We start from the raw sequence: 14,318 nt of genomic DNA, 5'->3' as shown, positions 1-14,318 counted from the left end.
TTTTCCTCTCTCCCTCTCTCCTCCTACGTCTGTTCTCTGTGCAAACATTCTCCGGCAACGTTTTGCGTCGATATTTCACCTACACGCGTGCACAATCACAAAGAAAATAGCTAATAGGATGTGTATTCGCGTATTGTACCTATCGGGCCGAAATTTTTCCGCCGCTTTTCACGTCGATTGCGTATCCAAGCGGTAAAATGCCACGGGAAACAAAAAGGTGGTTCCACATTTCCGAGTCGATCGATGGGGTTTTATGCGCCGAAAAATACGGGAAGGGTCGGCTTGATCGGTAGATTTGTTAGTGCGTAAACTTGCTTCTCTCTTTCTCTCTCTTGGTTCACCGTTGATGATTAAATATCGTCAGTTAAAACAATTCTCACAGCCTGATGCCCCCCGTGCATTTATTGGATTTCTCTGACGTTATACGCTTCTCGATTTACATCGTGTTTAATCGGTTGCTGATTCGTAATTTTAATCGAATATACTGATGCGTAAGTCGCGCATGAAATCTGTCGAAAAAATATTCCATGAGATTCTCTGCAGAATTATATTTGCACCTATGTAAGATCGAAGAAATGAGTGTAATATGTAATAGATTTTTTTTAATATAAAATCGTTGGATGTTTGTTTGAAAATTGGATTGTTTTCTCCGAGAACGCGTCGTCGGGAATATGAATTATTTTTAGTATGTTATGCCAGAGTTCGGATAAATAAGTAACTGCAGGTCGATTTTTTCAAGTGCACGCTAGGGCAATGGCTTCTGTAACGTGATTCCTACATGGTATAATCTATAGCTCGCGACCGTCATCACGCTTCTCAATTTCACATTGGAAAAGGCAATAGAGAGAGAAAGAAACGAGTTAGCTTGCCCAAGAAATATAGCCTCCGTGAAATGTTTTTTTGTTTCTTTTTTTCCCGTGTTTCTCCACCACCTTTCTCATCATTGGAGTTTATAAATTTCGCGTCCCTTCTCTCTCTACAAGTGACACCCTTGCTTCCGCAAAGTGTGTTGGACGTTAACAAAATAATCTTATCCATTTACTATGTGAGCAGAATATATCTACTTTCTCGAAAGTAGGATAGTAGTCTAGAAAGAAATAAATTTTGCCGAGGTATCCGGAGAGTTGCATACATATATTTCGAATAGAAGTAGACTCGACAATATCGAGAGCTTCGCCTTTTCTATAATTCAACGTACAATGATACGCTGCTCAACGGAGGGACGCTGCACACATCTCTCGTAATAATGATACTGTACGATCGGTGTCCGTGGCTCTTGTGAAAATTTCACCGGTTTTCTTCCTCTCCCTCTTTCCCTCCTTCCCCCTCGTACGACCACATCAAATATGGTATTGTTCCTGAAACACGTACGACGGTCGTCCTACTTTTGCATCTCCCCGTTCTCATCTCGCGCACGTGCGTTCTTATCTCTCTCTCTTTCTCTTGGTGCATTCTCTCAGTGCATCATTTACACTGCTTGGTTTTGTAGATTTTAAGTGTACATGTATGTGTGCGCAGGTATTTACAGACGCACCTGCGTCTCGGTTTTAACGAGCACACGTATAAATGACTTTATTACGAGTTTAAATGACACGGGGGATTTACTGCCGGGGGATTTACTATACCATGGCGAGTTTTACGCCCGAAATTTATACCGCTGTTGCCTCGATGATGGGCGATGACGCCATCATCGATAATGTCGTCACACGCACTTTTGCCGCGATATATGCGCGAAACGGGGTCGCGAGCAACGTTTGGCGAACGATCAGCGACAGGCGTCAATTTTCAGCGCGACTTGACGACGACGAAGTGCCGCGATGGCTTTTAACAGCAGCACGATATCCGCCGCGCTGCAGCGGATTTATTTTCGGGGGGTTGATGCAAACCGGCTGCGCCTCTCCTCGCGTCACTCTTCTTCTTCGGTTAAACCGCAGCGGGACAGGCGGTTGCATACATGAGGTCATCGTCTATAACGATAAAAACAACCGTCGCTATGTATACACGCGCGCTTAAGATGGAAGGTAAAGCAGACGAGGGAGAGGACGAGCGGAAAGGAGAATGAGTCACGAGAGTCACGATGGTTTATGCCACGGACGTATCGCGCCCAAGACATTTTTCCGTAGGCGATCGTGAGGGAAATTATCAAAACGCTTTCGCCACGCGATCACCGGAAGATGAGTCAAATAATTGAAGAAGATAAATTAACTTGAGATAGAGATTAACCTTTCTGTCAAAAACGGGTACCTGAGTATCCAAAGTAATTAAAAATGTATCGCAACTTCTTTCCGTCTAAAAAAAAAAAAAAAATACAAAGGGCCTTTTGTACTCGGAAATCTTCTAAAAAATAACGAAATAATATTCAATGCCCGCAGGTGTTACAAAAAAATTGTCACGGTCAAATGTAAAAGAAATTAAATTAAATTAAAATAAAAATGAAAAAAAAAAAAAAAAAAAGTTGGTACCCGGATATCCATATTGATGGAAAAATTATGCATTGACAGAAGGGTTAATTTTGTAAATTATTAGGATTTCTAATCTCTCTCCGGATTAAAAGGAGTTAACGCGGAGGTGACAGTTTTACCCGACGATGTTATTACGCATGCGAGAATTAGCGAGTTTACGACTCGCTAATGCAACGCGCGACACGTGTGGACCGTGTAACTGCATCTTAGATGGGACAGTGTTAATAACGGTGATTATAAAGAAAAATTCAGAAAGTGGGCGAGAAAGGAAGGCAAGAGCCGAAACGCGTTTCTGGTTTATTGCATTATCGGCGTTGTCGTTTCGGTGGCACGAGACGTGGCTGGCTCTATTAATAGGTGGACGTACGGTCGATTACTCTTGATTAAGCCTATTGCCAGACCAACGGCATTAAACGATAACGCATTCCGACGTGAATTGTGCACGCGTGTTCATTGCATTTGCAAATATAATTGGCGCTTGTATGCCGCGCGCGCGTTTACGCTTTCTCGTCCTTTTCTCTTTTTTGAGTAAATATTAGATTTGTAATTATAGTCTGTTGAGCATTTTTATAAATATTTATGTATATAAAAATATATATTTATAAAACTGCTCAACAGATTATAATTACATATCTAAAATATTTACTCAAAAAGAGAGGAAAAGAAAACGTATAGGTATATTGTAGTTTTTTTAAAGGATATTATATATATTAGATAATTCTAAAATTCTTTAAAAATTTTGTGAATAGAGATGAGAATATTGATAAGATGCGTTGTCGGTATCTTTGACATCGGCCCGCGGCAAATACAATAATAAAATAAATTGATCCTGAAGAATCACGCACGGTGCATCTTTCGATCAAATAAAAAACTACACCAAGTCCCTGCGTAATCGTTAGAGGAGTCTCCGTGTGGAAGACGTGGAAAAAGAAAAATCACTGACAAATCCATAAAGGATTGACAAATGAAAAGGGACATCGGACACTCTACTAGTCCCGGATAATCCTCGGAGACGGGCACGTATGTTGAGGAAACGCCCAGTCTTTTTAAATGGGTCTTATATCCCACGCAGACCTCTCCACATAACACATACACAGCACACACACATCAAATAAACACACAGATAAATAATATATCGAGAATATGTTCAATATCATGGATAGCTGGATTAATGGAATTTTTTTTTAGAGTTTATTTATACTTAATCCGCGTCACAGTATCGTCAACGTTAATGTTTATCATCATTATCAATCGGAATTCTTAGAAACTTGTAGGAAATCTCGTCGCGTGGGAGCGCAGTCGTTTTTACTGCAAAAGTGCGCGAACGCGATCGAGCGGTCTGCTTTTTTCTTCTTCTTCCCTTCCTGATGCATATACATAAGATCTGAGTCGAGCTGTTTGTGAAAGCAGCGCATTAGCACGTAACACATGTCGGGTCCGTCCCTCCGTCAGGTTTTTTGTCGGCGACCTGCATTAAGAAGCCGCCCGCTGCCTCCGAGGAAATGGAGTTTGTATCTCGCGAGACTACAGAGAAGAGTCGGCCGATCATGCTCGGGACCGAGATTCCGAGAAGAAACAGTGCGGCCGTTTGTCCGGCGCGGAGTGCCGGCCGCGATCGAACGGTAATTATGGCCCGCAGTAATTACGTTAATTGTACGACGCGCACCGGGCTCTCGAGTCGGAAGGAGGAGAATCCGAAGCGGGTTTTACGTGTATGCATGGTGTCGGCGCATATTCACGGGATTTTAAGGCTCGCGGACGCAAATGAGGGACGATAATGACGATGACGGGGAGGACGACGCGATGATGACGATAATGGCGGGAGCGTAATTCGGGGACGAATTAATAGCACGAGGGTAGGAATTCTAATTCTCGTCGGATGCTAATTTTCGCCGACGTTCACATCGTTGATAATTAATCGCGACGCGACGCGATGATGATGCTGTATATTATAGAGAACCGAGAGTGCGTTTATTCCGCGATAAACGCCTGCGTTGGACGTGTGTTTATATTTTATTATCGAGACTTTCCTCGAAAAACGAAAACTATCCAGACCGCAGGAGCGAATGTCCCGTTGTGCAACATGCTGAATATATAATGTAACTTAATAACGACGCGGTAAATAAATCGCGCCACGCAGCAGAACGGCGCCGGTTCGGGTCGACGAGCGGGAATTCAATGGCGACATTAATTTTGTTTCGCGGCATCAATGCGGGCAGGGAAACTCTCTTTTCAATGGAGCTTTTGAATTTTTCAAGCAGCACTTTTTTTCATACGCATCGATTGTATACGCAGCACGTATACATTTTCACGGTCTTTGATAACGATTTAATCAGTTTTGTATACACGGCGCTCGTTCGCTCGTTTGTAGCGGATATTAATCATAATTAAATATAAATGATGTCATAGATTGTTAAAATAGAATCCATTTTATCGAAACTGCTTTTACGGCTTATCAACGCTCTCAATCTTCATCGTCCCGCGATAATGATCATATAATTTTTTCAAATTATTTGATATTCCGTGATAATTATTGCGCGCTACTTTGCGGGTTTATCACGGTTGATATTAACACAACCCGAAATATATTTTCGAGGTCAAACTTTTTTTATCGTGCGAGAAATTCCAGAACTGGAGAGAAAGAAATAGCGAGTATAAAAAAGTCTAATAAAAGTCTAAAACAATCAAGTGTGACGCGAGGACGAAGAAAGCGCGAATATGGCTAATGAATGTGGCTCCAAGGGTTCCCGAAGGTACTGAAATGAAGGAATAAACCGGTAAACAAGCGATTGTGCGATGATCAAACGTCGTTTTTCCCCATAAACATAACTCGAGCCGGTAAATGACGTAAAACACGAAGCGCGTAAAAGAATGATGGCCGCGGGACTCGTATACAATGCTCCCATTCACCAAGTTTACGTCCTTGCTGTTATCACACAATACAGCCCAACAACTTTCACGACCTGTTAATCGGAGGTTAAAATCTCGAAGGTTCTCGCAACGATAGCGTCGGTTAAACGCGAGAGTAATTAGCGTAAAAAAAAAGAATTAAGATAATTTATCAGAAATTTTTTTACTCCAATGTTGTACTCGAATGTTTTTAATATTTAGGAAAGATTTTCACAGATTCGAGTGTGTCTTTCGAAGAGGATCTCGCGACGATCGCGCTTGTTCACGATGAGTCAGCGTGAAAGTCATCTCGAAAGTGTAATTAACTTTGACAAAAATTAAATAAATGCATGCACGACACGCACATACTGTGCAATAAGAGCGTCGTATAAAAAAAAGCCGTGCATTACGTAATACAATAAAAACTCACGCGCACGCGTGAGGGAGGATTGAGCTATTAAATGAAACGTGTATTAATCTTTGCGGGTTAATTACGATTTACACGGGTGTCCGCTGCGCGGGCTATCCGTTTCGAGCATCGTGTTCGAGCTATCGCGTTCTTCAATCTACACGAGTCGTACAAAAGCTCGACCGGAGCAAATATTTCTCCTGTGCGCCTCCTCTCTCGACACGGTCAGAAATAAAGCTGTGACACATTTACCGCTCGTGCGCGGCCGGCAGGAAATTTGTCCGGGCAATTTTTTTTTTTTTTTAGGGTCTCTGCAACGAGCACACGTGGCCAAATTGTGTTTCCGCAATAATAGCGACCGGGGTTGATGTACATTTATCCAGCGATATGTCCCTTTGTCGATTCGCTCTTTGGGCTCTTTCGACCTTCCGTTTTTTAGTCGCGTGAAGCAGATACGACCAAGATCTGATGCTTCGAGCGGAATCGTATCTCGAGGAGCAGGTAGAGAAATGGTCCTTTCTCTTCTTTTTTTTTTTTGCATTATATATATAGCTTCGATAAAACGCGACAGTATATCTGTCAAAAAACTCCACTGCGACTTTTATCGGCCGTAACGCGAGATATTCGAACGACATGCACCGAAACACCTCGAGACTTCGCCGGTTAACGTCTGATTTACTTCGTTCCGTGTTAACGCGAAGCTATCGTGATGTTTCATGTATGTATATGCACTGCCGCAGATGAGGCTGATGATCTGTCTGGCGCTTTATCGTCGAAGTTTACAACTTGCGAATTTGATGGAACGCGGTATGATATTTTATCGAGCGATGTTATATGGCTCGATTCGCGAAATTATAAATAAAAGTGTTAAATTTTTGCGAAATATATCAGATTTTAGATTAGACATGTCAAAGTCAGAAATGTGTCATAGGCGAATAATTTATTTTTATATCGAGATTTTTTTTATTCTGATTTGCACGATCATGTTTTGCTCGCTCAGCGATTATCGATAATTCGCAAGATTGCATTTGCATAGATTGACAGCTGTTTTAGCATTTAAAAAAATTTTTGTTTATGATGCACGAAACACGTCGCGTTTATTAAATAAATATTTAGAGATATTTTCGAAAACATTCTACATATTTTCCGACATTTGCAAACGTTCTTTTAATTTCTGCAAAGAACTTTATGTCTCAGGAATTAAAAATTGTCTCCAAAAAAGGAAACAAAAAATTCTTCCACGTTTATTGCATTCGTTTCTCTCCTTTTTAAGATTGTTTTGCTCACGTAATGTTTATCGCTTTTCCTCTCCCCCTCTCTTTCTCTTCTCACAGAGTTCCCGGAGGCTTCGATTCGCGCGAATATATGTAAATGCAGTCTGTCAATATATCCGAGTTCGCGAGCGACCTGTTGGGAAGATATAAAAGAGCCAGCCAACCCTCTCTCTGACGTCTTTCGACTTATACATTGACGTTTACATAGCGACAGACGGTGAATATGACACTGCCATGAGATATTCATCGACGCCGCAGATCGATTTTCATTTCGTCCAGCATCCAGAAAGTATATTTTCGCCCTACATATTGGAAACCGGTCCAATATCTCTGAAAGAGTTCGTCCTCCTCTCGAGTCGCCGGCGACTCGAGTACCGTCACTCGAGAACAATTTTTACGCAGGATGGATCTTCGCCGTCCTCGTCGTTACGACGCTTTTAAGACACAAGGAAACGTTTGTTCGAGAAATCTGTGCTTCATATATTATCTTTATTTATCGCGTCCGTCATTTGCCGGGGAATTCGAAGAGAGATAGATAGATACAGAGAGAGATTCGAAGGAAGGGTACCGTCTTCGTCTGTAAATATTTTATTGCTCCCCGTGTAACGCGTTTCAACATCGTTTGCTCGCTCTTCAGACACAGCAGTAATCTGATCTGATGCTTGCCGTAACTGCACAGAATAACGAACGTAATGTATTCTCGTTTCGCGTATAACAGACTTTATCGGGGCATAAAGCTAAAGAAGAAGGGCATACAACGCGGTACGTTATTAATTTATCATTATGCCGTACGGGAGACGGGACACGGAATACCGAATTTAGGCAAAAGCGAGCGCGAAATATATCCGCGCGCGCAGAGGTTGCGTCCGATATGAACGTCGCGTTTCGCTATTACGCGAGAACACGCGATCGCTTTATTAACGGGATTTAATCACCGAGCTGAGGAAACTTTAGACTGGCACGCCTAAATAATCTTACGGATTATCGCGGGATATCTGTCAAGATATCTGACAAAACTTACGATATCCCTTTCTTGTACCTTCCCTGGATCGATATTATCGTTGGTAATTCTGAAATTTCGTTCTGAAATAACATTTAATAATATTTAATAACATTTCTAATTACGTTTTATATAATATTTTAATTAACTCGATAATATCGATTATAATATACTTTGTAATTCTATAATTTATTGAGGTTGCATTTCTCTCGCTTACTCATGAGTTTTAAAATAAAATAAAAATGAATTATACGGTGTTCAATAAAAAATAAATTTTTTTGAACACAAGAGAGAAAAGATAATAATTTCATGCAATTTTTTGACGTTGAATACAATTCTGAAATTATTCGGAAATTATTTTACAATTTTGAAAAATTTGCAAAAAAAAGCTATTTTAAATATAATGTACTTTATCATGTTATAAACTACAATGTGTGACGTGTTGGAAAAGTTTTTTGTTGTAATCAAAGTTACGTTAAGACTTTCAACCCTCAAAAGAAATGTAAAGCCGAAATTAGCGTTAAAAAAACTACAGGAAATAATTATTCTCTTGTGCGTGGTTTCTTTTCCATTGATGTTACACGTAAAGTTAGTTACTGAATTTCTGCTTTGAACATTCAGCATAATTAGGAGGATTTTTTAAAACTGTTCTCTAATAAATTAACTGTTATCTTTCAGCGATGGATACCGGTGTATATACCTGGTTGTATCTTGCATTAAGCGAGTCGAGAGTATGGTTTTGTTTTATCCCGCGGGACAGAGAGTTCATTCCTATGTTTACGAAACAGGTTAAGCACGGTTGAGCTTTATTAAATTCATCTATGATTTAATTCTATCCGTTGATCCCGACGGAGAAGTATATGCATTTAATGATTTTTTAGCGGTTCAAAGTGTGCGCGCCAAGCCCGAAGTAAATTAATCCGACCTCAAACATATATTTTGTTGCATTCGCGCAATTAAATGCAACATTTATTCTCCCTATTCGCTCCGATAGTTTAACGATGTAATTTTTACTTTACGAAACTCCGGGTCTCGACCCGAAAAATCCACATTAATCCCTCGTGACCCAAATGACGAAAAGATCGTCGTTCGACCGAAAGAACTTCCTCTTATTTCAGCAGGAGGTCAACGATTTTTCCATCATTGCCTCGTTTTTCTAAAAGGAAAAAAAAAAACGCCAAGTCGCCAACTTTTACCGAAGGCTCTTGTCTCTCTCACGCGGAATATTCTGTTTAGCTTAAGTTTCCACATTCCCACGAGACTTCAATCTCCTTTCCTCCTCCTTCTTCTTGATCCTGAGGACGGCATTGCTATGGCGAGACTCTGCAATATTATTCAAATATACGTTTTGTTGAAATAACTCGCGATTTTTAACAACGCCTTTTGGCTCGCGGAATTATACGCGTCCGATTTTATTATTTGCATATTTAATTTACCGCGTAAATACGTCTGCGCTCTCTATGTCGCTCGTAATAATTGCGACACGCGGCATAATTAAGATGCATTCTCGTCTCGTGTGTATAAATTATGCGCGGAGAGCGAGTATCGAATAGCTTCTCATTCGCCGCAAGAATGTCGCGATATAGAAGCCCCGACGCGCTACGCACGCGAATATTTGTCGCTTGAGCTTACGAGTATTCATGCTGAATTAGCGAAAGCGGAAACACGTGCATACTAAATTGCCGGTTTCCAGACATCACGCTGCATAAATGACTTGCGAATAAACGAGAGAAAATGCAATGAAGAAAATTTTAAAGTCGTATATATATTTGTCTATTTAATAAATAATAAAGTACACAGCTCGTGAAATATATTATATCCACTCGACGTTCTCTGCAATATTTTGTTGCTGGAAGGTTTCGTCGACGTTGAAACAGATGCTGGTTTCAACATCGAGCATTCAAGAAAGAGGGAGATGCCTTTGCCCCTATTTCTGAAACTACCGCAGCAGCATCTGGAGGAATAAAGACTGTGTAAACGTTGCTTCTGTGTACACGAGGCACGAAAAGCGGTTATCACGACGACACTCGGGTCTCCGGAAACTCGTTAGAGACGATGACTCTCCTTCTCAAAGACGTGATCATTTTGCGGCAAAAATTTCTATAGAAAAATACACAGACGCCTCCTTCTGATATTAATATATTTATCGACTACTACCGATCCATTTGTAGACGCGAATCGTGCATCAGGTTGCACGACAAAGTGGTGCTGATGAGACTAATAATGACGTGACATCTATAATTAGAGCGTTGATCGATGCGCATAATAGTATTTGTCGTCCGTAAGACGGACATATCCACATCATTTCCACTAATAGAGCATCTCTTATAGCGTGTATTGTTATGGAATCACTCATTCTTGGAAGATCAAAGTTATTTTTCTCCTCGAGAGTAGTTACGTCAGATTTTCTTTTGTCCCAAAATTCCTTTCGTTACGATTCACGTCTGCTCCTCCCGCAGGTACGGAAAAATCTGATGCGAGAAAGGAGATTTTCGATGGCGCCGCGATGTCGCTTTTAAATTTAGATCGCGAGGGAACGGATGATACACCGATACGAGACGACGTCTTTTAAAAATTTCAATCTCGATGCACAGGCGCCTCTCTGACGTCATGGTTTAAAGTTTAAACTTTCAGAAATAACATCTATCAGCATAAAGTCAACTGATGAGGGAGGGATTCTGCGCGCTGGTAATCTTTCACGCGAGAAATAATGAGTATTAACCGTTAAAATAATATTATTTGAGAATTTACGTATTTTCCTCCCTCTGGTATTTCCTATCGATCTCGATTCGCGCGGTTTTAATCGCTTCTCATTCACGCGAACGGAATTCACATTGCATTTCTGGCGTCGTCGGCGATGCTGGCACAGCATCGATTAATCCCGCGTTTAAGGTCACTGACTCGAAAGATTATTGCTAATAAGCTGCTTTCTCGAGAAAAGAAAGAAATAAAACACCCGCGTCTAACGTTGCCAATGAACTTAAAGAGTAGCTATTTCAATACAACGCCTCGTTCTTTCTTTCGATAGGAAATATCACGACGGAAATCTATATAAAACGCGTAGGCCGATGATTCACCGTAATTGAACCGTAATTGACGGACAAAATCGAACCGGACAGGCGCATTATTAAGTCGTTGCTCGACGAGGCAAAATGCCGAATAACATTGCTCGCTCCCTTCTTCTCGAATTATGCACGAGCTATCGATCTTTTTCGTTCCTCGTGCACTTCCGTTTGAACGCCTTGACATCACAGCCAGTCGACGTTCCCTGTATTCTATGTCTCGACGACAACACGCTGCACCTGCAGCGATGCATTTGCGCTCTATATGCATATTATGCAGCATGGTTCGAGACAAGGTCTCGAACGTGCTCGATGCGACGTGATAATTAACGCGAACGGAGGAGCGCGATTAAACAGAGATCGACGAAGGACACGCGTAATCGAATGTCAGAGTATGCAAAAAATCTATGTGTCAAACGATGAACTGTGTTTGCAATATTCCCGTGTTAAAATTACTCGTATTTTTTTATTTATATTTCTGCAACGTGAACTTCTTCGCAAAGTGTGTGCGATGATTACACACTAGATGCATATAATTATCTTGTATTCCGATAATTTTCACCCGAATAAATCCAGAGTCTCTGGAATTCTAGCAGCGATACTAGAGAAAGAAAATTATACGTTGCGTGTGTTTGCGCTGGACAATCAAAGAATTCCGCTTCCCTCGACAATCGAACAATTGACATCGCGATATCCGATCGTTGAGCTTTGATAAATACTATCGCGACTATGCTATCGTATCGTATTAAGGTCGCTAGCGGGAATTTGCAATGCGAAGAGGGTGGATGCACGCGAGGGCGATCATTTTGCACTCTCGTTGCAATCCAATTGTGGATAAACACGCTCCTGAGTTCCGTGTTTATTTGCGTGGATTCTAAAAAGAATCGTTTGTCATTGGATGCGCTCTTCCTCATCCTACAACTGTCATCCTTTTAAAAATCATAGTGCGTCGTATGACGTATGATTCTCGGTATTCATAGCTGATGCCTTTAGGCTGACTCGTTAAATAAATGATAAATTTAGACGCGAAAGAGAGCGCGTTACAGTTTAATGTTCTATACTTCTTTACTTCGTAACAAACTTTGATGAAATTTATTATAAAATCATGACAACTATCTTTACTCAACCAACACTATCAGTTTTGTGTTACTTTTATGGTAACTGTCGAATCAATTTAGTATGCAAACTTGGCATACTCTACTTTTATTATTAAATGAAGCTTTTAATATAGAAAACGAATATTTCAATTGTAGGGATAATAATTTAGTTTACAATCGAAATTGTAAAAAAATTACATTTTGAAAAGATGACTCATCCGATTTTAAGATAAAATCACTGATATATCTTGATTTATAAGAATTATTTGTAGTTGGTTATAATAATTTTTCTTTTGTTATTATACCGTTTAAAACTTATCTGATTTTGATAATATATTTATTTTGATAAGCAAAAAATTGTGTATTTTTTTAAATTTAATTCTAAATAATATGACACAAGCAGATTATAATATCTTTAAAATTGAAAAAATTGCATTCGATATACTACCAAACGATTTAATTACAAACAAAAAAAATTACAGATAATTAAATGATTCTGAAATCATAGTGCAAACAAATTTGAGATATCTTTGAAATTACTATTCTTCTTTCTATCAATTGTAAATTTATTGTAACTTTAAAATGATTTGATTGCAAAACGAAAGAAAATACATTAAAAGCATCTATTAGAAACGATTCTTAAATCGAGATGTATTAATAATTTTTTTTTTAACTCGGATCAGTTATTATATTTTTTCAAAATGTATTTTTTTATGATTTCGACTACGAACTAATCTTTTTTTAATTACCACAGACAACTAAAAGTGACTACGAAGTGAAATACATTTTTTATATTGAAAACTGGGTTTTATTAAAAGTAGGGTGCCAAGTTTACATACGTCGGATCGCGATGTAGCGAATAACGAGCGATATAATGTGAGCTCATTGCTATATCTTGCTCCGTGTGGACGCATGTAAATGCGGGTATATAAACTCAATTGTCTACACCCACCGGATAGCCTTCGCGGTCCGTTGACCGTCTTCGTAGTCGTCGCTCAGAGATGGATCTATAGCATATCGTGTCGCCCTCGTTTTCATCAGCGCGTTTAATCCGTGACCCAAACTCTCATACGAAATGTGACCGCACTCGGATCGAGCGTAACCGCGCATTCTTGGTCCTTGAAATCGGTTCGTCTTTATATATATCCATATACCTTTGGAGATAAGAAATAATACGTCTCTATATCAAACTTTTATTTCAATCATCCGAGACTATCGATAACTAAAAATACAACGTAATTCGATTGATTCCTACGACCTCGGAGACGTAGTTGTTCGCTGATTCAACGCGAACTTTCGTTATCGCGACGATCCAATTCTCGCCGATCGGAACATTTAAAAGTCGGATAAAATACCGCGCGATTAAACACAGGCACGGACGATGAGTGTGTCCTCGTTTCGATTAATTCGCTCGATTTGCTCCGCGACTCGATGACGCTATCGAAATAAAGAATCGCAGAGTAGGGCCGCGAAATTATTCGAGTGTATCTAAAACGCGTTTTGCAACAGATGTTATCTGCCAAAATAAAACGAGCTTCGATCGAAATAACACGATCGTTTCGAGCATTCGAGGGAGGATGTAACGGCGTTTTCGATAAAACTGACTCCCCCCATGATTTTGTTATTCGCGAGAGAGAATCCAACGGCGGCTTAAACCAACTGTCAACTCCTCATTGGCCGATCGCGCCAATTAATGAAACGGTGCTCGACGAAACGAGCAATAAAGGGAAATAAAAGTGCAATGGAGGCGTTTATTGGCTATCATTGGATACTATTGGATGCGTCTGTGCTCCCCCGGTTACGAAAATGTTCCATTAGTCTCTTGGGCTGAACAAACCTAAACAGACAGCGGGAACATCGAGCGATCGGCCTGTGCAATTATCATCCGTCTGGTTCAATGATCGATGCGATACGCCATTCGATTGCTCTGCATTTGACTGTATTTTATTTCGTCTATCGTTTAGATATCGTCTGTTTTTTGGACAGGGAATATGTCATGTTTTCTCTCACGAGAGATGATTAGTTAATCGTAGAGTTATATCACAGAGCATAACATTATGCGATCGTTTTATTGAAGAATTGAAAATAATTAAAAATATAAGGTCTTTTTAATGTATATTTTTCT

At 40.1% G+C, this 14,318-nt stretch overlaps 2 protein-coding genes across 4 annotated transcripts in view; one reads left to right on the top strand and one right to left on the bottom strand.

Annotated features, from left to right (window-relative positions):
* Positions 1-14,318, bottom strand: part of LOC145939646 (uncharacterized) — a 91,787-nt gene that overhangs the window by 34,705 nt on the left and 42,764 nt on the right. The gene's annotated exons all lie outside the window — the stretch shown is intronic.
* The window catches only part of LOC145939641 (uncharacterized), a 65,540-nt gene that overhangs the window by 39,883 nt on the left and 11,339 nt on the right, over positions 1-14,318 (top strand). The gene's annotated exons all lie outside the window — the stretch shown is intronic.

Source organism: Prenolepis imparis, unplaced genomic scaffold, assembly GCF_030444845.1.
Source record: "Prenolepis imparis isolate NDT839.2.m4 unplaced genomic scaffold, iyPreImpa1.0 SCAF_8, whole genome shotgun sequence".
In the NCBI taxonomy this organism is placed as follows: domain Eukaryota; kingdom Metazoa; phylum Arthropoda; class Insecta; order Hymenoptera; family Formicidae; genus Prenolepis; species Prenolepis imparis.
Note: the sequence above shows the minus strand (reverse complement) of the source record. Positions and strands in the feature narration are given on the sequence as shown.